The sequence below is a fragment of the Mauremys reevesii genome, linkage group 9, assembly GCF_016161935.1.
Source record: "Mauremys reevesii isolate NIE-2019 linkage group 9, ASM1616193v1, whole genome shotgun sequence".
Lineage (NCBI taxonomy): Eukaryota > Metazoa > Chordata > Testudines > Geoemydidae > Mauremys > Mauremys reevesii.
In genome coordinates this window covers 48,669,902-48,692,137 of record NC_052631.1, presented here as the reverse complement: position 1 = coordinate 48,692,137, position 22,236 = coordinate 48,669,902, and the positions used below count along the sequence as shown (strand labels likewise).

The window sequence follows — 22,236 nt, the reverse complement described above, 5'->3', positions numbered from 1 at the left end:
GAAGCCTTATGGTCAGCGCCATGACTCCACTGGCCACAGACAACACAAGCACTCCCTTCCCAGTCTATGCAGGCTCTGCGCTGTCCTTCTGCAGATTAGCGTTAGGCACATTCCAATCCCCGAGCATCTCCCTGGAGTGTCCAGCCCCTCTTCCACTGGACACTCACAGTATTCACAGATTCGCTGCTCCCAAAGAAGCAGTGCAGTGCAGCTTACCAGTTACACCTCAGATAGCCGCTCAATTTAACACACTTACTTAGATATATTTATAGTGAAAACATGCAAAAGTTTGCTTAACAAAGAGACAAGATTCAAATGACAGCAAGCAGAAATATTGGAAACAAATAGTTACATATGAAATTATAACACACATTCTAGAATCTAGACTTAACTATATACTCTCCTGTCTTGTAGAGCAAAGCTCACACCAAAGTCCTTTCAAAGTTTTTCAGCCAAGCTTAGCTCTGATCCTGTTTTCATGAGATGAAACACATTGCCAGATTGTCCCCTATGTAAAGTACCCAAGAGGTACAGCTTTAGGTTGAGGCTTTTTTTGTTTTATTTTATTTCCTTTAATTAAATTAAACAGTACATATTATGGCAAAAGTATTATCCAATTGCTAAATATTTTTCAGCAATTTTAATTAGTAAATTAGAATAATATTTTTATTTCTCCCAGTTTAAATCTGTATTTACCAGTGCCCTGTCCTAAACTAGCTTTTCCTGGGAAATTGCCAAACTTGCATAAAATCCCTTGTCTTCTTGGCTAAGAAGTACAAGGAGAAATTGGCTGATCTGCAAGAAGCTAGGCAGCAGACGCTGAGAGAAAGGAATGAGCTAGCTGAGGAAAATAGAGGGTTAGAATTCTAGAGAAATACTGGATGATGTCAGAGGGATTTTGCCTACAGGTACAGAGCATGTAGGGAGTGCTCTGGGAAACAGATTAGCTGCTCTCAGAGATTCTCCAGCTGGAAAGAGAGCTGGAGATCTGGCAGATAGAATTACTGACTGTTTGGGTATGAAATGGGGTGCTTTGTTCCCTTTAAGGGTAGTGGGCCCAGGGTCAGACAGCCTTGTTCCATGGCAGGGCCCTTTTTAAAAATAGGCATTCCAGGAAGGATCAGAGGAGCAGGTTGGGAATGAGGGACAGGTGACTACCTTCTGAACCTTAGAAAGGCCTGCTCTGGGTCAGTCAAGGGAGCCTAGAATCAGGAGAGACCTGCAGGGAGGCTCCTTGGGGTTGAACCTCAATCCTGGTGGTGTGTGGAAGACTGGAAGAATTACAGAATAGCCCCAGGGAGGAAGATGTGGAGATCATGTCCCAAGGGGGAAGAAGTGTTTGCTCTCAGATCTTTCTAACCCACTTGTGGGCTCAGACCCTCTAGAGAGGCTAAACCTTGGAAGGTGAGGGAAGACTGATTTTGAGTTATGGAGCAAATGGACCAGTAGTTTATGGGTCTGAGGGAACCTATTGTACAAAAGTGGGCATGGGAAGCCCCTGTGCAGCCAACCTCTGAGGGAGGCAACCTCCGCTACTAAAGGGAGGGGAAAGGGACTGACTGGAGGGCAGGAAGTTGAGCTCAGGAAGTGAAGGGCTGAAAGCTGTTGTGTGAAACAGGACAGCTCTTTGGAGGAAGAACTGTGCTTGGCACAGGTCTGGGGCAGAAGATTGTTGGTTCCTTTAGACTTTGGTTACTGTGAAAATGAGGACTTTTGTGACTTAGCTGGAGGGATGAGTTACCACAGCAACCAAAAGGCTGAGAGAACCATTGCAGATGGGGGAAAACTGAGGCAGAGTGACTGTAGTGCCACACCTCATCACAAAGGTGGATCTGGGTCTGGACCCTGCTAAAGTTGGTCATTTGAAATTGGTCCAAAATCCACACATAGACTTAGATAGTTTTGAAAATTGCTGTGCCTTATCACACAAGGTGATAAGGTAGAGTTAGTGATGTGAGTTTTTGGTCCCTTGATCACTGGTTTCCTTAGATACAGCTCCCCCAATAAGTAGCTGATTTTAATGTTTAAAGGGCTGTAAAACCCATGTGCACAGGGAGAGTTTAAAAAAATACTGCCAAAACAGGGGTGAGGGGAGAACTAGAGATGCAGATTTTGTCAATTGGTCAAGGAGTTCCTGGTGCTCAGCCCCCCAAAGATGAGCTGCTTTTAATTTTCAAAGTGCTTGAACATCTACATGCATAAGTTCTTAAAAACTGGCATGGTGCACCAGGCATAGAGTTTATGATGCAAATGGAGGTGTCCTGAAGTACAGCCCCACCCCAAAATGAGTGGTGGCAAGCCTTTGAAAACTTTCACATTGTTTTGATGGAAAGCTAGGGGAAAATATAAATCTCTGAACCTCAAAATCTTTATCTGTAAACTGCCCCTAATTCAGCTAGGGAACTGTGCAAAGGACCAGTTTAGAAATATTTCAAGTTATTGCACTAGTTGCCATGTTGAAAATTCCACTAGAGAGGCCTGTGCAAGACTCCCAGCCAGGAGAGGCTTACTGAACTCCTACTGGGTAGGATAGACCAATTCTAGGCCAGGAACTAGGAACAAACTATGCTTGTTGCATGAAGTAAATACACAGTACCGAGACCGGGGGGCGGGGAGATCTGAGAACAGGCCTGCTTGGTGCATGGCACAGATACACAGTGCTGAGGCTGCAGGAATATCCTGTGAGATGAGTAGAGCAGTTCACATCTCTGAGCTATTGTTTCAGGCTTCATTGCCATGGGATATTCTCCTTCAGTTGAGAGCATCCTACTGAGATAAATGAGTTACTTCACACCTCTGTGAACCTTCTATACTGCTGATTGGGATGCAGAGCCCCTTCCCCAGACACTAAGCCCAGATTTCGGCCATGTCTTCACAAGTTACATTACTCTACAGGCACCAAAGGTTGTATATTGCTGAGGTGCATGCACACTTGGCTGCTTGTGTTGATGCTATGTGTTCTCACCAAGAACGCTTGTGTTAACATGAAGTGCAGTGCACTACAGATAGGTATTCCCAATGGGCCCTATGCTGCCATTCAGCGCACTGCCTTTTGGGACATTTTTGCAGTGCTGTGTGGGATAGTAACAATTCACCCATGGATTTCTGGGAGATAGGGATTAAGTTCCCAACATGCCACTTTCTCTGTCTCATATGTTCCACTTCCCATAATTTTTGTGCCATTGTTTAAAGGTCCCATAGTCCCAGTCTCTGTCATCTCTCTGATAGAAGGATGAAGCTTGCAAAGCTCAGCACAATTCTCATGAGTATTGCAAATACAGGATGCACAATTCTTCTGTATTTCATAGTGCTAGATTCCAAGGCCAGAAGGGACCATGGCGATCATCTAGTCTAATCCCTGGTGTAGCACAGGCCAGAGAACTTCACCAAAATAATTCCTAGAGCATATAGTTTAGGAAAAACATCCAATCTTGATATAAAAATGGTCAGTGATGGAGAATCCAACACCTACCTTGGCAAATTGTTCCAGTGGTTAAGCACTCTCACCATGAAAAATTAATGCCTTAGTTCCTGTCTGATTTTGTCTAGCTTCAGCTTCCAGCCATTGGATCCCGTTAGACGTTTCTCTGCTAGATTGAAGAGCCCATTATTAAATATTTGTTCTTCAAGTAGATACTTATAGACTGTCATCAAGTCACCCCTTATGTTACAGATGTACAGGATCTGTGCTATGACCCCAGCTTTGGACCGGTCTCCAAGAGGAATCCTTTCAGTGTGCCAGACCCTCCTAAGGGTCTCACTCTTCCTCCGGGCTAAGCCACACAGCTTCACCTCCTCCTTAGACTGGACCTCTGGGCTTTCAGCAGCCCTGCTTCACACCATGAGCTCTGTTCAGTGAATCCCACTGAGACAGACCCCTGAGGGAGACTTGTATGATCTTAGGGAGCAAACCTCCTCCGCAAGCATCTGCAGTGACACTCCGCCAGTGTGGGGTTTATTAGTTGACTGGAACACAGCCTAGGAGATCGTTGGTTAACACTGAGAAATGAAGGTTAAAGCATAGTCCATTCCAGGAGGCCAGACCCCAACCAAGCAGTAGTGAATCCATTGGTCAGGCTCTGTCTCCCTGATCATCTGATCTCCTTTGTCAAACTCCCAGATGTGCCCCTGACTACTTCCAGCTGCCCAGTCAACTTCCCCCTCACATCCCCCAGTCCTTTGTTCCCTGAGCTGGGGAGATGCAACTACGCCCCCCTTCCCCCACCATGCCAAGAGGCAGGGAAGTTCATCTCTCATATCTCATTGGTTGCTAGGTGTCCATATCCAGACAATTGGATTTGCCATTATATTCTCAAGAACTCCATTGATAAGAACATAACATAATAAGAACATAAGAACGGCCGTACCGGGTCAGACCAAAGGTCCATCTAGCCCAGTATCTGTCTACCGACAGTGGCCAATGCCAGGTGCCCCAGAGGGAGTGAACCTAACAGGCAATGATCAAGTGATCTCTCTCCTGCCATCCATCTCCATCTGATGAACAAAAAGGCTAGGGACACCATTCTTACCCATCCTAGCTAATAGCCATTTATGGACTTAGCCACCATGAATTTATCCAGTACCCTTTTAAACATTGTTATAGTCCTAGCCTTCACAACCTCCTCAGGCAAGGAGTTCCACAAGTTGACTGTGCGCTGCATGAAGAACAACTTCCTTTTATTTGTTTTAAACCTGCTGCCTATTAATTTCATTTGGTGACCCCTAATTCTTGTATTATGGGAATAAGTAAAGAACTTTTCCTTATCCACTTTCTCAACATCACTCATGATTTTATATACCTCTATCATATCCCCCCTTAGTCTTCTCTTTTCCAAGCTGAAGAGTCCTAGCCTCTTTAATCTTTCCTCCTATGGGACCCTCTCCAAACCCCTAATCATTTTAGTTGCCCTTTTCTGAACCGTTTCTAGTGCTAGAATATCTTTTTTGAGGTGAGGAGACCACATCTGTACACAGTATTCAAGATGTGGGCATACCATGGATTTATATAAGGGCAATAATATATTCTCAGTCTTATTCTCTATCCCCTTTTAAATGATTCCTAACATCCTGTTTGCTTTTTTGACCGCCTCTGCACACTGCGTGGACATCTTCAGAGAACTATCCACGATGACTCCAAGATCTTTTTCCTGACTCGTTGTAGCTAAATTAGCCCCCATCATATTGTATGTATAGATGGGGTTATTTTTTCCAATGTGCATTACTTTACATTTATCCACATTAAATTTCATTTGCCATTTTGTTGCCCAATCACTTAGTTTTGTGAGATCTTTTTGAAGTTCTTCACAATCTGCTTTGGTCTTAACTATCTTGAGCAGTTTAGTATCTGCAAACTTTGCCACCTCACTGTTTACCCCTTTCTCCAGATCATTTATGAATAAATTGAATAGGATTGGTCCTAGGACTGACCCTTGGGGAACACCACTAGTTACCCCTCTCCATTCTGAGAATTTACCACTAATTCCTACCCGTTGTTCCCTGTCTTTTAACCAGTTCTCAATCCATGAAAGGACCTTCCCTTTTATCCCATGACAGCTTAATTTATGTAAGAGCCTTTGGTGAGGGACCTTGTCAAAGGCTTTCTGGAAATCTAAGTACACTATATCCACCGGATCCCCCTTGTCCACATGTTTGTTGACCCCTTCAAAGAACTCTAATAGATTAGTAAGACACGATTTCCCTTTACAGAAACCATGTTGACTATTGCTCAACAGTTTATGTTTTTCTATATGTCTGACAGTTTTATTCTTAACTATTGTTTCGACTAATTTGCCCGGTACCGACGTTAGACTTACTGGTCTGTAATTGCCGGGATCACCCCTAGAGCCCTTTTTAAATATTGGCATTACATTAGCTAACTTCCAGTCATTGGGTACCGAAGCCGATTTAAAGGACAGGTTACAAACCTTAGTTAATAGTTCCGCAACTTCACATTTGAGTTCTTTCAGAACTCTTGGGTGAATGCCATCTGGTCCCGGTGACTTGTTAATGTTGAGTTTATCAATTAATTCCAAAACCTCCTCTAGTGACACTTCAATCTGTGACAGTTCCTCAGATTTGTCACCTACAAAAGCCAGCTCAGGTTTGGGAATCTCCCTAACATCCTCAGCCGTGAAGACTGAAGCAAAGAATCCATTTAGTTTCTCCGCAATGACTTTATCGTCTTTAAGCGCTCCTTTTGTATTTCAATCGTCAAGGGGCCCCACTGGTTGTTTAGCAGGCTTCCTACTTCTGATGTACTTAAAAAAACATTTTGTTATTACCTTTGAAGTTTTTGGCTAGCCGTTCTTCAAACTCCTCTTTGGCTTTTCTTATTACACTCTTGCACTTAAGTTGGCAGTGTTTGTGCTCCTTTCTATTTGCCGCACTAGGATTTGACTTCCACTTTTTAAAGGAAGTCTTTTTATCTCTCACTGCTTCTTTTACATGGTTGTTAAGCCACGGTGGCTCTTTTTTAGTTCTTTTACTGTGTTTCTTAATTTGGGGTATACATTGAAGTTGGGCCTCTATTATGGTGTCTTTAAAAAGGGCCCATGCAACTTGCAGGGATTTCACTTTAGTCACTGTACCTTTTAACTTTTGTTTAACTAACCCCCTCATTTTTGTATAGTTCCCCCTTTTGAAATTAAATGCCACACTGTTGGGCTGTTGAGGTGTTCTTCCCACCACAGGGATGTTGAATGCTATTGTATTATGGTCACTATTTCCAAGCGGTCCTGCTATAGTTAGTTACCTCTTGGACCAGCTCCTGCGCTCCACTCAGGATTAAATCTAGAGTTGCCTCTCCCCTTGTGGGTTCCCGTACCAGCTGCTCCATGAAGCAGTCATTTAAAGTATCGAGAAATTTTATCTCTGCATTTCGTCCTGAAGTGAAATGTTCCCAGTCAATATGGGGATAACTGAAATCCCCCACTATTATTGGGTTCTTAATTTTGATAGCCTCTCTAATTTCCCTTAGCATTTCATCATCACTATTACTGTCCTAGTCAGGTGGTCGATAATAGATCCCTAATGTTATATTTTTACTAGAACATGAAATTTCTATCCATGGAGATTCTATGGAACATGTGGATTCGCTTAATATTTTTACTTCATTTGAATCTACACTTTCTTTCACATATAGTGCCACTCCTCCCCCTGCACGACCTGTTCTGTCCTTCCGATATATTTTGTACCCCGGAATGATTGTGTCCCATTGATTGCTCTCAGTCCACCAGGTTTCTGTGATGCCTATTATATCAATATCCTCCTTTATCACAAGGCACTCTAGTTCACCCATCTTATTATTTAGACTTCTAGCATTTGTGTACAAGCACTTTAAAAACTTGTCCCTGTTTATTTGTCTGCCTTTTTCTGATGTGCCAGATTCTTTTTTATGTGACTGTTTATCATCTGATCCGGCCCTTACATTATCCTCTTCCGTCCTCTGCTCCTGACTATAACCTGGAGATTCTCTATCATCAGACTCTCCCCTAAGAGAAGTCTGTGTCCGATCCACATGCTCCTCTGCAGCAGTCGGCTTTCCCCCATCTCCTAGTTTAAAAACTGCTCTACAACCTTTTTAATGTTTAGTGCCAGCAGTCTGGTTCCACTTTGGTTTAGTGATACGGGACCTAAGGCCCCAGACAGCTAGGCACCATTCACACCTGTGTTTTAGCCTGCTCTGATAGCAAAGTGTACCTCTGCATCCACTAGGTAACAATGCAGCATATGAGGGAAACTGCTGTAATATTTTTATGTGCCTCAAATTCCCACTTCATCACATCTTAACCATCTCTTTATTAGCCTACATAGATTCAGCTTTTTGAGTCTATCAAGACAAAGAACATTTTCTAATCTTTCCGTCATTCCTGTAGCTCTTCTCTGAACCCTCTACTTCTTGAACTGTTGACATCACAACTGGACACAGTATTCCAGCAGTAGTCATACCAGTGCCAAGTAAAATAACCTCTCTACTCCTGCTTCAGATTCACTTGTTTATGTATTCAAGGATTGCAATAGACTTCTTTGGCCACAGCATCACACTGGGAACTCATATTTAGTAGATTATCCACCATGACCTCCAAAAAAAATTTTCAGAGTCATAGCTTCCCAGAATAGAGTTCATCTTGTAAGTGTGGTCTGCATTCTTTGTTCCTAAATATATATATTTACCCATATTAAAATGCATATTGGTTGCTTGCGCCTAGCTTACCAAGTGATTGAGAGTGCTCTCTAGTAGTGACCTGTCATCATCATTATTTACCAAGGACGTAGGATTGGATTTTAACAACAGTTCCAGTTTGTGACATTCCCCTGATGTTATCTGGACTGGTGATCTGCTAGGTCACTCCAATCCTTGACTCTGGGAGCCAGCCTTACCCTGCTCTGCTGTGAGAACCCCCACTCCTGGGCTGTTCACACACAGCCTATAGCATGTAAGCTGCTCCCAGCTACGTGAGTGGGCACTTTTGGCCAGCCAGTGCTTGGATTGTCCAACGAAATGACACTAGCCAATATCTCCGGTCCCAGACACAACCCTAGGAACCTCCGTCTTGCAGTGTCCAATTATGGCCGCTGGATGCTGCAAGCTTATCTAAGTTCATCAATTTAACAAAGAAATTGATATGTACCAGGTTTGTTATCCCAAGGGGAGTCTCTGACACGCTTCAAACCAAATGCACTGCTTCAGGTAGAATAAACAAATTTATTAACTGCAAAAGATAAGAGATTTTAAGTGATTGTAAGTCAAAACACAGCAAGTCAGATTTGGTCAAATGAAATAAAAGCAAAACACATTCTAAGCTGATCTTAACATTTTCAGTGCCCTTACAAACTTAGATGCTTCTCACCACAGACTGGCTGGTTGCCCTTCAGCCAGGAGACAAATAGCCTAGGGGATTTATGAAATGGCTTAGTTCTGTCTAGATAAAATGCAATTGCCCGTCTGATGTCGAGGGTATGTAATGCCGCTTCCTGTGCAGTCTTATGAGGTTTGGGATAGAATGCAGGTAAGTTTATTGGCTGGTTAAGGTGGAAGGTAGACACCACCTTGGGGAGAAATTTGGGGTGGGGTCACATTGTAACCTTGTCTTTGAAGAAAATCGTGTAGGGAGGGTAGGCCATCAGGGCACTTATTTCACCAACCCTTCTCGCTGACGTTATGGCAACAAAGAAAGCTACGTTCATGGACATGTGGAGCATGGATGAGGTAGCCAGGGGCTCAAAGGGAGGTTTCATAAGACCTTGGAGAACTAGGTTGAGATTCCAGGAGGCTGCTGGTGGATGAATCTCAGGGTAGAGATTTTGCAGGCCCGTGAGGAAGCGTTTTATTGCGGGGTGGGCAAAAAGTGAATATCCGTCCAGTGGATCATGGAAGGTGGTGAGAGCTGCGAGGTGTACTCTGATAGAACTGAGCGAGAGCCCGTCCTGTTTTAGTTTTAAAAGGAAGTCTAAGATGTCAGGGAGGGTCATGGTCTGGGGTGTCAAGTGTCTGTGGAAGCACCATATGGAGAAACGTTTCCACTTTTGCAGGTAAGTCTTACGAGTGGAGTCTCTTCTACTGTGCAGGAGGATGTACTGGACCTGCTTTGAACAGGCTAACTCGTGGCTTTGAAATCATGAAGGAACCGTGCCGCCAGATGAAGTTTCTGGAGCTGCAGATGGAGAAGCCAACCATTGTCCTGGGAGAGCAGATCTGGTCTGTTGAGGAGAGGCCTTAGAGGATGGATGGACATGCACAGCAGGTAAGGATACCATGTCTGTCTGGGTCAACCTGGGGCAATAAATATGACCTTGGCCTTGTCCTCTCTGATCTTGCATAGAACCCTGTGTATCAGAGGGATCGGCGGAAAAGCGTACATGAGGGATTTGTTCCACGGAATGAGGAACGCATCCCTTAGGGATGAAGTCCCGAGTCCTGCTCTGGAGCAAAATTTATGGCAGTTGCAGTTCTGAGTTGTGGCAAACAGGTCTATTGACGGGGTGCCCCAGTGGGAGAAGAGCTGTCATAGTATCATGGGATGCAATTCCCATTCGTGTTCCTCAGAGAAGTGTCTGCTGAGTGTGTCGGTGGTAGTGTTGTGACACCCAGGCAGGTAGGAAGCAGTGATTTCTATGTGATGTTGTATACACCAATTCCATAACCGGATGACTTTTGTGCATAGGGAGTGTGATTGTGCTCCTCCCTGCCTGTTGATGTAGAACATACATGCTATATTGTCCATCAGGACCTGAATGGACTTGTTCCTTATGATGGGGAGAAAGTGAAGACAAGCGTATCTGACTGCTCTGAGCTCTAGAAGATTTATATGCAGACACATCTCTGATAGGGACCAGCATCCCTGTGTCATGTGTTCCCCTAGGTGCCCTTCCCCACCCTATCAGGGAAGCATTTGTGGTGAGCATGAGCACTGGGGAGTGTTGATGAAATGGGACGCCTGTGCATAGGTTGTCTGGTTTTGTCCACCATTGTAGGGAGGCCAATATGTTCACTAGAGGAGTTAGCGTCATCAGAAGCTGTGTCTGCTGGGTTTCTAGTTATAGTTGAGCCAACCCTGGCAGCATCTCATGTGCAGTCTGGCATACTTGACCCCAAAAGTCTCTGAAGAGGGATGGGAAAGGGGGAAGGGTGGGCGGGTGAATATGAAAGGGATTGAGTAACCTGACTGAACTATTTCCAGGACCCAGTGGTCCTATGTGACCTGTTGCCAGACATGGTGGAAAACCTGGAGGCGGTGGCCAAATGGGCAAATAGGCAGCGGAGTCAAGGGGTGGTTGCGCAGACCCTCGACCAACACTTCAAAATTGCTGTTTGTTTCCCGATGGGTGGGAGGTAGCTGGTTGCGCATTGTTTTGTCTGCGCCTAGGAGGTCTGTTGCGGTTCCTCCCAATATCAAACGGTCTGGGCTGGGGCCGGTGATAGTGTTGTGCGCGGAGCCTCTGATAAGGTTAAGTATCAGAGAGGTAGCCGTGTTAGTCTGGTTCTGTAAAAGCAGCAAAGAATCCTGTGGCACCTTATAGACTAACAGACGTTTTGCAGCATGAGCTTTCGTGGGTGAATGCCCACTTAGTCGGATGCAAGAGTGGAGGAGGTATAGACCTTGCAGCCCAGGAGATCAAGCCATTTGAGGTCCTTGTCTTGTGGAGTGGGCCGGTGTTGTGGCTGTTTTGTCCTGTGTGTCGCTGCATCCACTACAAGATAATTTGGTTGTGAATGGGAAAACAAAAAAATCTACATCCTTAGCAGGAACATAATATTTTCGTTCAGCCTTTTTGTATGTTGGTGGTATGGAAGCAGGGGTCTGCCAGAGAGTGTCAGCTGGTTCTAGAAGGGCTTTGTTTATGGGTAGGGCGATCTTTGAGGGAACAGAAGGTTGGAGGATTTTAATGAATCTGTGTTGTGTCTCCTGGACTTCCTCCAAAGTAACGTCCTAGCTGAGTGCCACCCTCTTGAAAAGTTCCTGGAATTGCTTAAAGTTGTCCACATTTTGTGGAGGTGGAGGCATGAGGGCTCCATCTGCAGCTGATGGAGACTTAGGAGCTGGTAAGTCAGGGAAAGCAGCAAAGAATCCTGTGGCACCTTACAGACTAACAGACGTTTTGCAGCATGAGCTTTCGTGGGTGAATACCCACTTCGTCGGATGCAAGTAGTGGAAATTTCCAGGGGCAGGTATATATATGCAAGCAAGAAGCAAGCTAGAGATAACGAGGTTAGTTCAATCAGGGAGGATGAGGCCCTGTTCTAGCAGTTGAGCTGTGAAAACCAAGGGAGGAGAAACTGGTTCTGTAGTTGGCAAGCCATTCACAGTCTTTGTTTAATCCTGAGCTGATGGTGTCAAATTTGCAGATGAACTGAAGCTCAGCAGTTTCTCTTTGAAGTCTGGTCCTGAAGTTTTTTTGCTATTGCTGATCTTAAGGTGGCCATCCTGCAGCAAAAAAACCACAGAACCAGTTTCTCCTCCCTTGGTTTTCACACCTCAACTGCTAGAACAGGGCCTCATCCTCCCTGATTGAACTAACCTCGTTATCTCTAGCTTGCTTCTTGCTTGCATATATATACCTGCCCCTGGAAATTTCCACTACTTGCATCCGACGAAGTGGGTATTCACCCACGAAAGCTCATGCTGCAAAATGTCTGTTAGTCTATAAGGTGCCACAGGATTCTTTGCTGCTTTTACAGATCCAGACTAACACGGCTACCCCTCTGATACTAAGTCAGGGAAGAGTTCATAGCCCACCTCTTTGGGATGGATTTCAGGAGCTCTAGATGTAGATGGAGCTGGAGATAGAGGTGCAGAACAGGCTTGCGGTCTGGTGGAAGGGCTGCGAGGAGGTGTGGCAGCAGGAGCTGACCAAGGGTACCACTGAGGCCAAAGCATGGGGTAAGAGAAGTGAGGCCTTGCCAACGGGGGAACAAAGTAGGGAAACTGAGGCTGGTTCTTGTGAGGCACCATGCCTTGAGATATATATGGCACTGGTGGAGGAGAAGAATCAGGCAGGGAGAATGTTGCCTGCTGGTGCATCGTTTTTGCTGTCAGTGAGGGCAGCCAGGTTGGGTGGCAAGAGCGGCTGTTCAAACGGTGAGTGCTGTGTCAAGGAGCGGAGAGTCAGGCTCAGGGGCCACGGAGATGTCATCTTGATGCAAAATTTGCTGCTACTCCATGGGCTATGGTCCTGCTGGGCACAAAGTGTGAGCGGAAGCCCACAGTGACTTTTGTTTTGCTTTTGCAGGCGCCGCAGATCTTTTATAGGCACCCTGCCTCGGGTCCGTGTCTGCTGCAGGGGTGATGGGCAGGCTTGGTGGAACACGCTGCCGGTACCAGGTCTATCTTCAGTGCCGATGGGACCGGTGCCGAGGAAAGCTTCCTGCTGTAGGAAGTCAGGTCCCTGCTTTTGCACTCTACGTGAGCTGCGGCTGAGATGCTGGGGGGTCGGAGGTGCCTGCTTTTGGATTCTATGTATCTGATGAAGTGGACTGTAGCCCATGAAAGCTTATGCTCAAATAAATTTGTTAGTCTCTAAGGTGCCACAGGTACTCCTGTTCTTTTTGCTTTTGGCACTGTTAGCACCAAGGGTAAAGTTCTCGCAGGAGACCCTTTACCCTTTTTAAAGTCTCTGTGCTGAGACACTGGGGCTTCCTGCCTCTTCACTTGAGAGGGTGAAGCCGCGCTCCTGATCGGTTCCGACCTAGCAGGGGAGCGTGAGGGAGAGGGTTTACTTGTGCCCGTCTCCATATGCGGCTGCAGAGACTTCTCCATCAGGAGCATTTTTAGCCACAAGCCCCTGGTTTTCAGGCTGGTACAACGGAGACACTTGGCAGGGACGCGTGTCTCTCCGAGGCACTTCACACACCATGAGTGTCTGCCAGACTGTGGCATAGGCTCCTTATAGGAGTCACATTTCTTAAAGCCCGGGGCACCCGGCATCATTGAACTATGATAGCCTGGGGAGAGAGAGTCTCAACAGGAGATGAACGTGAGAGAAAAAGTTTTTTTTTTTTTAAACTAATCAACTATTCTAAAGGAAGGGAGAGCACTGGGATATTTCTACGTAACTAATTCTCTTTCTTTTTACTTATTTCCTTCAGTGACCAGGGAAGAGGTTCAGCACTGTCCCGAGTCCCATCTTCAGCCAAGGACAGTTAAGAAGGAACTGAGAGGGGTGTGAGACACACATGCTCAGGCAGACCCTAATGATGCCGCGAGACAGCAGCTGAGTGCGTGTGTCCCGACCAGACACTGCTACTGAAAATCTCCGATCAATGGTGCCGGGATGCACCGTTACCTGCAGTGAAGCACCCCCAGGAACAGCACTCAAAGAAGAACTCACGTTTTGTGTAGCATGTACTCACTGCCCCTTTTGTAGCTGTTCATTTTCACGCTCACCCCTTCCTTGTTGTAACACTTTGTCCTGCCTTTGGGAGTTTTAAAATATTTGTATAGTGTAAAATCTCAGTGAAATGCCAGGGTAGCCCCAGGGCTGCCGGGGGAGGGGGGGCAAGTGGGGCAATTTGCCCCAGGCCCTGCAGGGGCCCCCATGAGAATATAGTATTCTATAGTATTGCAACTTTTTTTAAATGGAAGGGGCCCCCGATATTGCTTTGCCCCAGGCCCCCTGAATCCTCTGGGCAGCACTGGGTAGCCCTCAGCCTCGTCCTGCTCCCCTGCCTCCACAGGCCTTTCCAGGGCTCCAAGGCCTCCCTTGCACCCCTCCCTCCATGTCTCCCACTCCCTGCCCCCCCCCCTTTCCATGGCCTGCGCTTCTTTCACTCCATCCTTTCTTCCCACGGGCTCCCTTTCTCCCAAATCCTTTCCTGCCTGGCGGCCAGTCGGGTGTTGCTCCAAAGCGTTTGGTCTCTTCAAGGGCAGACTGGCTGAGCCTGCCTGCCTCCGTCCTCACTCCCTGCTGACCCCGGGGGTGCGGGCGGCTGGAGGCAAGCGCAGGTCTTGTGGCAAGGCTCTCGCCCACCCGCTAGCGGTGTCCCCCAAGGGCTCTGGGAGAGCCGCAGCCTTGGGGCCGCTAGGCGCTGCTTACACGTTCGCAGGAGACGCTGCGGCTGGTGGAAAAATCCCTGCAGCTGGCAAGGCGTGTGCGCCAGCGGGAGTGCCCGGCGGAGGAGGCGGGGTGCCCAAGCGGTTCTGGGAAGCGCGAGCAAGACGGGGCGAAGGAAAGGGGGAGCGGCGGAGGGAGGCGAGGGTACCCGATGGGGCCAGCAGCGCGGTCTAGCTGAGCGGTGTGGGCCGACGTCAGGCCCAGCTGCAGCGTCGGACTCCTCCTCCCCCTTGCTGGGGGGCCGCGGCCGGGCCCGGCCGGGGGCAGGGCTCGGACAGAGGCGGACCCCTGCGGCGCACGGGGGTAAGTGACACGCGGGGAGGGGCGGCCCGCGCAGGGCTGTGCCTGTCCCGGCCGCTCGCGGCAGCCGCGTTGACCCCCCGGCTTCCCCTTGGCGTGCGGCCCCCTGGCCTCCCACTGCTCTGCTTCGTCTGGCGCCACGGCCCGCAGGCGCTGCCCGCTCCCCAGAGCCGCGCCTCTGCCGGGCTCGGCGCGCAGGCTGCGGGCGGCGCCCCCCGGCCGTGCGGAAGAGACTGGGAAGGGGCCGAGCGGGAGCCGAGGCGCTGCACTGGGCAGGGCGCTGCCCGGCGGGTAGGTGTCGCGCTGCCCCGCCCCGGGCCCAGCGGCGCTTCCTCTCAGCCGGGGCGGAACGTGGCGGGGGAGGAGGGAGCCGCTGCCCGGCCGGGCATGGGGCCCCGCCTCTGGCCGGTGTGTGCAGCCCCGCGGCTGCGGGCGGGCGGGCGGGCGGGCTCAGCGGAGCGCGCAGGGGCTACCTGACCCCTAACCGCACGGCACCCGCGCGATGTGACACGGCCCGACCGGGCGCTGCTCACTTTGGCCGGGGACAGCCTCGCTACAGGCTCCGTGGAGCCCGCCCAGGCGCTGGGGTTTAAGTAAGTCACTGGTTTCTAGCCTTGCTGACTGAAGGCACCGTTCCCAGGAGCCTGAGGGCTAAACCCAGGGTGCACATTTATGTCTTTTAAAAATAGACGAGTAAATGCCCACCTAGTGCGCCTCTGTAACTGAATCTGCCTGCCCACATGAATACCCAGTGTGTGGGGGTATTGAGTTAATGACATTTTGCAAGTGATCAGCTTTGCTCTGGCAAGCAGTTGTAAGGACAACCTGGCCATGGGCCTCTCCTGCCCCGCACACTCCTGTCCTGAGCACTCAGATGAGAAAATTAAACTGTAAACATTTCATTGGCTAGAGCTGGATCAATACATCTACTCTGCAGCTCAACTGGAACATAGCTCTTTGTGCAGGCTCTGCAACTGGAGTATGGATGGAGGGGGTAGTGCAGCTATGCTGATCACACTTGCATGTTAAAGTGTCAGTTTACAATAGATTTCACCTCTTTCTGCACTTTAAGATCCCACATCCAATTAACATAATAGCAAGCAATGTCTTTGTCACTAGACTTGAAACATGAAAATCTTTTATGAGTGGTGGTGACTGGTTTCTGCATTATGGTCTGATGAGTCACAGGTTCCTAACACTGACTTATTTAGAGATCAGCTTGTACTGCTGAATCAGTGTTTAGTTTTCAAATGATTCTCTCTTTGGATGGCATGCATGTCTGATGTTAAAACGTGCCCAGTTAAAAATGTGCCTAGCGTGGGATATGATGTGCCTGATATGCCCTTGGGAAGCAAAATTCCTATTTCAGTAAAACTAGGATTTCACCCGTGTTTCAAAAGTGACAGGTTCTGATTCTGTTAACAACATGTCTTCTGATGGTGTCACCTGTTCTTGACCCTACAGCTGACTGATGTGTCTGCGTTAGGTCACTAGATGAAGAGGTAAGAGGTGTCTTCTGTTGCTCGTGTCCCTCTCAGTTGTGGGTATTACTGTTTGCTGGGTTGTGGCATCGCCATGGATTAGAACTGTTCTCGCCACCATGCCCGTTCCTGGGCTGAAGGCTACACTGGGCTGGTCCGGCAAAGTTAGAGGTGGGATTTTGACTGAGGCAGAAATTTTGTGAAAGTGACTTAGTTGTGTGATTGGTTCTCTCATCTATTTTGTTAGACTGTAGATGTCAGACTGGAGTGAATTGCAGTTCCTACAATGCTGCAGCTGCACATTTGTCTTCTTACAAACAGAATATTGTCACTTGCTAGTTCTTTAGGGATCCCATATCTTGCAAACACAGCTCTTAGTTTGGAAATCAGTGCAGTAACCATATGCCTCTGTCATACATAGGACTTGTGGATACACTGATAAATAATCTACTAGGAGCAAATATAAATATCTACAGCTATCTTGTGCCAAGGTAAATCATCAGCATTTTGGTGAGCTTGGTTCTTTCTAATTGCTTTTACTCATTCCTGACACTGTCAGTATTCTTCTCCAAGTTGGTTTGTATCTTGAAACATGTTTGATCAATACGCAGTATTTTTAAGTTGTGTTTTGTCCCCCACACTTGAATATCCAGATATAATTTATGTGGACACTTATACATGTATTGTCTCATGTCTCTAAGAATGACTGTCCAGTCTCCTGCCAATGATAATCTCTGTCCTGAGGAAGTGTGTCTTTCAGCTGAATCAATGGTGGCATGAGTGGGAGCTCTAGTGTAGACAGGCTCTATCTGGAAGCAAGTCTACTCAAAATGTTGGTTAAAACAGGTCAACCACGAGAGTCTTCTCTATCTATGGTCTCCCCCAGCTGCCACTGATCCAGATGAACTGGTGCGAATATTTTTCTAAGTTTTGGTAGCCTAGCTGAGGCCATGTTATAAGCTAATCCTTTAGATCAAACCCTGCTTATGGGCATCTCCTCTTCCAGCCTCCTGCTCCACGTTCCACAACTTCTCTATTGCAACCATAGGACATATGAAGAAAAAAATGGCTTAATGCAATAGGTGCAGCTGTTTGTTTCTGTACTCTTGTTTTTAAATCCATGCTGTTTATTTGCTGTCTGTGCCTGTGGGATTCTACATGCATTACAGAATCTCCCCTGTTGCTTACTCTAAATTTTCCAGGTCATTTTAGTTTGGTTTTGTCTGGGGTGTATTTTTTTTAAATGCTAGAAGTCTAATTAGTAAGATGGGTGAACTAGAGTGCCTGGCATTAAATGAGGATATTCATATAATAGGCATAGCAGAAATATGGTGGAATGAGGATAATCAATGAGACACAGTATTACCAGGATACAAAATGTATAGGATTACAGAGTAGGTTGCGTGGGTGGGGGAGTGGCACTATATGTAAAAGAAAAATCTTAAATGAATCAAAGTGCACCCTAGAATCTCTATGGAGAGAAATTTCAACCTTGAAAAATAAGAGTATAGTAGTAGGAATATACTACCGACCACCTAAACAGGATGGTGATTGTGAAATGTACAGAGAAATTACAGAGGCTACAAAGGTGAAAAATGCAATAATAATGGGGGATTTCAACTATCCCCATATTGACTGTGTATCTGTCACATCAGGAGGGGATGCAGAGATTAAATTTCTAGACACTATGAATGACAGCTTCTTGGAGCAGCTAGTTCTGGAACCCACAAAGAGAGGGGCAATTCTTGATTTAGTCATAAGTGGAGCACAGGATCTGGTCCAAGAAGTGAATATAGCTGAACTGCTCAATAATAGATACAACAATGTAATTAAATTTAATATAATTGTAGGAGGGAAAATACCAAGGAAACCCACCACAGTAGCATTTAACTTCAAAAAGGGGAACTACACAAAAATGAGGAATCTAGTTTCACCCACGAAAGCTCATGCTCCAAAACGTCTGTTAGTCTATAAGGTGCCACAAGACTCTTTGCTGCTAGTTACCTAAAAATTAAAAGGAATAGTGACAAGAGTGAAATGGCTGCAAGCTGAATGGCGATTATTTGAAAACACCATAATAGAAGCTCAAACTAAATGAATATCCCAAAGAAGAAGAAAAAAAGAATTATAGACAATAAGAGGAACAAAAATAATGCCATCATGGCTAACCAGCAGAGTAAATGAGGCAGTTAGAGGCAAAAAGACATCTTTTAAAAATGGGAAGTCAAATCCTAGTGAGGAAAATAGAAAGGAACATAAAGTCAAGTTTAAAAGTATAATAAAACAAGCCATGAAAGACTTTGGTGAGCAGCTAGCTAAAGACACAAAACTTAACAGCAAAAAAGCCTTTAAGTACATCAGAAGTAGGAAACCTGTTAAGCCAGGGGTGGGCAAACTATGGGCCAGATCTGGCCTGCCAGCCATTTTAAGCTGGCCCTCAAGGTCCCGCTGGGGAGCGGGGTCTAGAGCTTGTCCCGCTCCTGTGATCCATTGCTCCAGCCGGGGAACAGGGTTGGGGGTCGCTCCACACGGCTCCCGGAAGCAGCTGTATGGCCCCGCTTCGGCGCTCCAACTGGGGCACAGGGTTGGGGGCTGCTCCATATGGCTCCTGGAAGCTGTGGCATGCTCCCCCTCCAGCACTCCAGCTGGGGAGCAGGGGCAGGGGGCCGCTCCACGCGGCTCCCAGAAGCCACGGCATGGCCCCCCTCCGGTGCTCCAATGGGAGCTGCAGAGGTAGTGCCTGTGGGCGGGTCAGCATGCAGAGCCGCCTGGCCATGCCTCCGCGTAGGAACCAGAGAAGAGACATGCTGCTGCTTCTGGGAGCCGCTTGAAGTAAGCACCATCCACAGCCTGTACCCCTGAGCCTCTCTCCACACCCCAACCCCCTGCCCCAGCCCTAATCCCCGCCTCCCGCCCTCCAAACCCCTCAATCCCAGCCTGGAGCACCCCAAAGTCCTCATCCCCAACTCAACCCAGAGCCTACCCCCCCCCAACCAAAGCCCTCACCCCCTCCCACACCCCAACCCCAATTTTCTGAGCATTCATGGCACACCATACAATTTCTATTCCCAGGTGTGGCCCTCGGGCCAAAAAGTTTGCCCACCCCTTTGTTAAACAGTCAGTGGGACCAGTGGACCATTGAGGTGCTAAAGGAGCACTCGAGGAAGACAAGGCAATTGCAGAGAAACATGAATTCTTTGCATTGGTCTTTACTGCAGAGGATATGAGAGAGATCCCCACACCCAAGACATTCCTTTTAGGTGACAGATCTGAGGAACTGAAGCATCAGTAGAAGAGGTTTTGGAACAAATTGTTAACATAACAGAAGTAAGTAACCAGGACCAGATAATATTCACTCGAGTTCTGAAAGAACTCAAATATGAAATTGTGGAATTACTAACTGTGGTAATTAGTAATGTAACCTATCAGTTATATCAGCCTCTGTACCAGATGACTGGAGGGTAGCTAATGTAATACTGATTAAAAAAAAAAAGGCTCTAGAGGTGATCTTGGCAATTACAGGTTGGTAAGTCTAACTTTAGTTCCAGGTAAATTGGTTGAAATGATAGTAAAGAACAGAATTATCAGACACAGATAAACATGATATCTCGAGGAAGAGTCAATATGTTTTTTGTAAAGGGAAATCATGCCTCACCAGTCTATTAGAATTCTTTGAAGGGGTCAACAAACATGTGGACAAGGGTGATCCAGTGGATATAGTATACTTGGGCTTTCAGAAAGCCTTTCAAGTGGACCCCGCCAAAGGCTCTTAAGCAAAATAAGCAGTCTTGGGATAAGGGGGAAGGTCCTCTCATGGATCAGTAACTGATTTAAAAATAGGAACAATGGAGGGAGGTAAATAGCGGGGTCCCCCACAGGGACCTGTACTGAGACCTGTGTTGTTCAACATACAGTAACTCCTCACTTAACGTTGTCCTGGTTAATGTTCTTTCGTTGTTACATTGCTGATTAATTAGAGAACATGCTCGTTTAAAGTTGCGCAATGCTCCCTTATAATGTTGTTTGGCAGCCGCCTGCTTTATCCACTGCTTGCAGAAAGAGCAGCCCATTGCAGCTAGCAGGTGGGGGCTTAGAACCAGGGTGGACCAGCAGCCCCCTGGCAGCCCCCCTATCAGCTCCCCTAAAGTCCCATTGCAGCAGCTACCCAGCAAGCTATCAGTTGCCGGCAGTTCAGCTGTCCCTCCCCCCACTGCCAGGTGCTGCTCTTGCCCTCTGCTTTGGAGTTGCTCCTGGCAGCCTCCTGCTTGCTGTGCTGGGGGGGAAGGGGGAGAAGAGGGGGGCTAATGTCAGGATGTCCCCCTCCCCCTGCCCCCTGCTTACCTCATTTCTATAGAGCAGGGGGAGAACATGACAGGGCTCAGGATGAAGGGAGCTTGCTGGCAGCAGCTGCTGTCTCAACTTGCTGATCTACTTAAAAAGGCAATGCACTTAGAGTGCGGTCAGCATACTTAAAGGGGAATGCGCATCTCTCTTACATACACACAGCGTGTGTCTCTGTCTCTGTCTGCCATGCTGTCTCCCCTCCCTCCATTCGTGCTGCCTTGTAAAGTATGAGGCTACATTAACATCACTGTGTTAACCTTGAGGGCTCAGTGGAGTTCTAATTCATTATTTAGCAGTAAGGCATTCCCTGGGAAATATCCCACCCTCTGACTTCACCACCTCAACCAAGCTTCACAATCATCATTGCTGTGTATAGTATTAAATTGTTTCTTTAAAACTTATACTCTGTGTGTGTGTATATATATATATATATATATATATATATAGTCTTTTATCTGGTGAAAAAAATTCCCTGAAACCTAAACTATCCCCACCCCCCATTTACATTAATTCTTATGGGGAAATTGGATTAGCTTAACATCATTTCTCTTAGAGTCGCATTTTTCAGGAACATAACTACAACGTTAAGCGAGGAGTTACTGTATTCATAAATGATCTGGAAAAATGGGTAAACAGTGAGGTAGCAAAATTTGCAGGTGATACAAAATTACTCAGGGTAGGTAAGTCCAAAGCTGTCTGGGAAGAGTTACAAAAGGATCTCACTAAATTGGGTGAATGGCAACAAAATGGCAGATGAAACTCAATGTTGATAAGTGCAGAGTAATGCACATGGGAAAACATCCCAACTATACATAAAAACGGATGGAGTCTAAATTAGCTGTTACCATTCAAGAAAGAGACCTTGGAATCATTGTGGATAGTTCTTTGAAAACATCTGTTCAATGTACAGCAGCTTTTTAAAATAGCTAACAGTGTTAGGAACCATTAGGAATAGGGTGACCAGATGTCCTGATTTTATAGGGACAGTCTAGATATTTGGGGCTTTGTCTTACGTAGGTACCTATTACCCCCCACTCTCTGTCCCGATTTTTCACACTTGCTATCTGGTCACCCTAATTGAGAAGGGATAGATAAGACAGAAAAGATCATAATGCCACTATATAAATCCATGGTACACTCACACCTTGAATAATGCATGCAGTTCTGGCTGCCCCATCTCAAAAAAGATATATTAGAATTGGAAAAAGGAACAGAGAAGGACAACAAAAATTATTAGGAGTATCGAACAGCTTCCATATGAGGAGAGAGTAAAAAGACTCTGTTCAACTTAGAGAAGAGATGACCAGATGGAGGTCTATAAAATCATGAATGACATGGAGAAAGTGAATAGGGAAGTTTTATTTACATCTTCACATAACACAAGGACTAGGGGTGACCTGATGAAATTAATAGGCAACAGGTTTTAAACGAACATAAGGAAGTATTTCTTCATGTGACGCATAGTCAACCCGTGGAACTTTTTGCCAGGGGATGTGAAGGCCAAAAGTATAACTCATAGAATATTAGGGTTGGAAGAGACCTTAAAAGGTCATCTAGTCCA

General features: G+C 46.7%; 1 protein-coding gene and 1 long non-coding RNA gene across 3 annotated transcripts in view; both read left to right on the top strand.

Moving 5' to 3' along the window:
• Positions 1-9,431: 9,431 nt before the first annotated feature.
• On the top strand, positions 9,432-13,698 carry LOC120372617. Its single transcript, XR_005585077.1, has 3 exons — positions 9,432-9,743; positions 12,730-12,935; positions 13,586-13,698. It is a non-coding gene; the product is annotated as an uncharacterized LOC120372617 (long non-coding RNA).
• Positions 13,699-14,547: 849 nt separating this feature from the next.
• PPP2R3A (protein phosphatase 2 regulatory subunit B''alpha) overlaps positions 14,548-22,236 on the top strand; it is a 148,608-nt gene continuing 140,919 nt past the window's right edge. The window contains exon 1 of one of the 2 annotated variants that reach the window (XM_039489858.1): positions 14,548-14,853. The gene's annotated coding sequence lies outside the window, so the exon portion shown is untranslated. Of the gene's footprint in view, positions 14,854-15,005; positions 15,142-22,236 lie in introns of those variants that run through there. The other variant, XM_039489859.1, reaches the window with a different exon arrangement.